Genomic DNA, 5,000 nt, shown 5'->3' with positions numbered 1-5,000 from the left:
AGAGGCCTTGCAGCGAGGATTATCTGCGACACTTCTCTTAGCAAAGAGAAGTGTCTTGTCACAGGGTCCTGATTGATCTGGGCAAAGTAATGTGGACTCTTTCTCCTCTTTGGTGAATTGCACAATCACTCTGTTAACTGTAGCAAGGGGGATCTCAAGGTTTTCTGCGATTTTACGTTATATCCACCATCAAAATGACCAACAATACGGCCTCTATGAAATTGAGACAGTTCCAAGGCTTCTTTTGTACATGGCATGATTAAACAGTCACACATAGAACCTAAAGCATAAAAATGATAATAAATAAAAAATATGAACCTTACAAATTAGAGTCAACATATAACGATGTTTTTCTATGGTGTCTATTTACTTCTGTTATGTCTGTGTATGTGTGTGTGTGTGTATAAACTTATATACACATTTATATATGTGGATATAGCCGTATATTTATCTATAAATGTGTCGTGGACGATGTAGTGTGGTTGACGTAACTAGACACAGTTTACGAAACAACTTCGAACTAGAGTAGGCATCCCTTCTCTCAATTCTGCTATCGGATCTATTTGTATGTGCGCGCGTGTGTGTGTTTGCCTGTGTGTTTGTGCGTGTGTGTGTGTGTGTGTTCGTGCGCGTGTTTGAGTGTAAGTACTTGTATGTGCGTGTGCGTTCACACTCTATATCTAAAACGCATACGCATACATATAAAACGTTATATGTAATTTTAACACGTACTTATTGTCTGTTATTGAGAGCATTCTTTGTTATTGAAATGTGTACTGTGTAAATCATGTAGATTATTGTAATATCTGGGTACATATGAAGCGCTTTTGTGTTCATATTCCTCAAGATACTTATATACACATACCTGATTACGTTACAACGAACAAATGTGTTTTACTTAACATATGCGCTTATCAGATAGTTTTATATTCAGCCTTCCGTGACTGGCTGCTTTACAGCGCAATGTTTTACTAGAAGACTTTTCTTTGGGAAACATTTTGTAGTCCCGGAAAGTTATTGCAAGGTATATATGAGCACATTGCCTTTGTTTGTTTATATGTATTTGTTTGAAATTCATTATTTCAGTTTATTTACTTCATGCAGTGAAAATCATGTTTGTCTAATTACCACAGAGTCACGCACGGATATATTGTATACAATGTGCGTTCGTGTGTGTGTGTCTTTGTGTTTATGTGTGCATGTGTGTTGGATATAGGAAATCATTATCTATGTAGCTTCTATTTTGATTGTCTCATTTAGTTTGTTTGAAGCTTATTCTTGCGAAAATCTTCTGAACTATAGCAAGAAGAATAGATACATACATACACACACATATGTATGTCTATATGAGTGCTTCTGTCTAAGTGTCTGTTTGAGAGAGAGAGAGAGGGGGGGAGAGAGAGAAAAGAGACAGGATATATCTCTATGAGTATATATGGTTATTATGATGGTTTCAGTATATATGTGTGAATATGTATACATCTATGTTCTCTTTCGTGACTGACTTATCAGTGAATCAAGGCCGTAAAGTAAGCATTTACTAAGTAATATGAGAGCGCCCTTTCTAATTTCTGCTCCATAATTCTCTTAAACATTATTTTGATCACCATCAGCATCTATTTACCTAATAAATGATATGTTTATAGACGACACAAACAGAAAAAAGAAAAAGAAATAATCTTAAGCTATTACTGGTTTCACATGTTGGCATAAGGCCACTGTGTTTGAATAATTATTTAATGATAAATGATCTACTTGAAATCTTTATTTTTCTTATATGTTTTATGAACTATAAAACACGCTCAAAGGACATGTAAAACAACTATGTCGTTATTATGGAGAATTATTAGAAATATTACAAGTATGAAAAAAGAGGCTGGGGCAAGTTCACGACATGTATGCATACATATTATTATTTTGTATATATATATATATATATATACAGGGTGTCCCAGACGTCGCGCACCATTCTGGTTTTCATTAAAAATAATTAAAGCATTTTATTTTATTATATTTTTTCTGCAAGTTTTATTGTAGAGGGTGCTCAATTTGAGCCTTTGTTACGATTAATTTTAATAAAGTGTTTTTGAAATCAATAAGGGTGTATTCTTGTAAAAAAACCAGGATGGTGCACAACTTCTGGGACACCCTGTATATATGTATATGTATATTATATATATATATATATATATATATATAAAGTTAATCCAAACAAGAAAACACAGAAAAAAAAACACAGAAAAAACACAGCAACGCGAGGACGTGGAACAATTAAAGTATTATTTGACGCTCAGGAAAGAAGGGAAGGAGGGTTTAACGTTTCGAGCGGAGCTCTTCGTCGGAAACAAGGAGAAGGAAAGATCCCAAAAAGGGAAGACAGAGGAAAAAAAATTTTTTGCTGGTGGTGCTCAAGAGATCACATACATACACACACACACACACACATATATATATATGTCATATATATTATATATATAATTATGTAGATAGACACATACATACACATACATGTGTAGTTTCTGTGTGTATATGTATGTATGCATATATGTAATCTATATATGTATGTAAGTATGCATATAGGCACCCCTTCATATATACATATATATATATATATATATATAATATATATATATATATATATATATATATATATATATATATATATATTATATATATATGTATATATATATATACGGGTGCGAGGAGCAGGTATCCCTTAGTCATAAAGCTAAGGTGTCTACCAAAAAAGAAAAAAAGATCTCCACTATTTTGAGTTTGATGTTTCACAAAGTTGCCAAGAATTTTGGAGATGATTCATTCAGAGATCAACAGCAGTGAACTGCATCGACGTTCAACAGCGTTTGTGATTACGTACATATAGTCATATCTCCAGGGATTTACCTCACGAATACATATTTTAAATGAACTCTAATTGGATAGCTCCCCTTTTAGACAATATGAATACTACTACTGTAATTATATCAATATAACTGTTGGGTAACATTCTTCCGCTGGTACATCCGTTTATCTTCTTCCTCTTTAACGACGGAATACTTGGGATATGGAATCCTCGCTCGGCAAATGGAATCCTCGTTCAGCATGGTGTTCCAATAGCTGGAATATTCTAGAAACAGCTGTTACATATTAGATACACCTTTTTATTATAATATATTTTATTATACAGCTAAATTAAATGTTCTTGTGAAGTGTTACCAAATTGTTTGCTTTTTTGTCTCTGTTTTAATCAATACACACCTGCTCAAGAGGAAGCCGCTTCTGGCCGTTTAGAAAGGCAGTCGCAAAATTGCATATTCAACTGCAATTCATACCGGAATTTTGGTGTCATACCAATTGAGCACACAGAGTACACACTTATTACTTTGAATCACCCTGACGAAAACTCATCGTATATTTTATATATCAATTTATATATATATATATATATATATATATATATATATATATATAATATATATATATATATATATATATATATATATTATGTAAATTAGAGATAAAACCACTATTAGGCAAATCATACAAAGAAAAACTTAAGCCAATACATAAGATTAATTAATTATATTATTTTAAATATATATCAAAATTATTAAAAAAAGATAATTAGTATAACACTACGATCGTTTCATGGCTGTCCAATTCGTAAAAATTCGAGTTACAGTCATTCTTCAGGTGATTGAATATTTAATTAGCGAGGTTTAATCAATGAACTATATATATATATATATATATATATATATATAATATATATATATATATCAATGTCTGTGTGTGCGCACATATACATATGCACACACATACACATATATGTATATATACATATACATACGCATACACACACACATATATATATATATATTTCACAGTTTCTTTACAACATCGTACAAACTTACACGAAAGCATACATACAAGTCTTTGTTAGCCAAAAGCTATAGCCCCCACCCCAAAAAGGTAAAGGTCACCTAATCGGGTCATGCCGACACATAAGGGTAGGTTTTCCGGTTTCCTTGGTATATAAATTCCCCAAATGCACAAGACGCCGTTAAATCGCAGGATTACTTTTTTTGCCCATTGTGCAACAGGAGCAACGTGAAACACAGCACATTAGCTGGTTCAGGAATCGAAACCACAATCTTACAATCACAAGCTCAACATCCTAACCACTAAACCATGTCTCTCCACTATATACCAGGTAATGAAGGATTCTGTAGATATACTAGCAAATCGAAGTCCATAATCTAAACTGCAATTCTAACTCCAAATGCTGCTTGATCAATGCATAGAGATTGGCCATGAACATCAACAACAGCATTAGAAGAGCCTTTGCTGTCGCCCTCTGGCGCAATACTAGTGAGGTAATCATATGGTTTAAATCAATAGCGGCAGGGCTAGATCAATGGTTATCTAGTTGGATACATCGTAGTATTTCGTTTATACCAAGAGTGTCATAGAATAGGACATTGGATTTAGCTAAGACCTTCTCAAAATTAGAGATATGGGCATACGTATTATCACACACGACAGAATGAAACCTACTCTTCATTAAGGGTTCGGCCAAGATCAAGTGCGACTACTCAGAGCATCTCATTTGACATTAATGATGTGTGTGCTCTTATTAGTTTATTCATCCTAGAGTTACTACATATGAAATTCCTCTCAAGTAGCTCTGGCGTCTACAGAGGCGATACTCTGGCAACATCGAGAGTAAAGACTGGCTACACATGCGATAGGATTGGGACGGATCTCATCCATACCAGGAACTTTCTTGGCGTCAAGGACTCAATAGAGACCAACGTGAAAACACTTGACTTTCTTTATGTAACCTTCGAGTACATATAGGTCTTTCAATAAGTCGAATAATAGGTTGATATATATTAATTTCAATCTTTGGCAAATGGCCAGCAAGTCCGAGGGAAGGAATGGGTCGATTATGCTCATTCACGGGATCAACAGATACTTATTTTATCGACCCCGAAAGGATG

The 5,000-nt window shown here is 33.8% G+C and overlaps 1 long non-coding RNA gene across 1 annotated transcript in view; it reads left to right on the top strand.

Moving 5' to 3' along the window:
• The first annotated feature begins 1,949 nt into the window (after positions 1 to 1,949).
• Positions 1,950 to 5,000, top strand: part of LOC118766790 — a 15,131-nt gene continuing 12,080 nt past the window's right edge. The window contains exon 1 of the long non-coding RNA XR_005002706.1: positions 1,950 to 2,159. This is a non-coding gene — a long non-coding RNA (uncharacterized LOC118766790). The remainder of the gene's footprint in view (positions 2,160 to 5,000) is intronic.

This window comes from Octopus sinensis, linkage group LG17, assembly GCF_006345805.1.
Source record: "Octopus sinensis linkage group LG17, ASM634580v1, whole genome shotgun sequence".
NCBI lineage: Eukaryota > Metazoa > Mollusca > Cephalopoda > Octopoda > Octopodidae > Octopus > Octopus sinensis.
The sequence above is the reverse complement of the archived record's forward strand: the minus strand, read 5'-3'. Positions and strand labels throughout refer to the sequence as shown.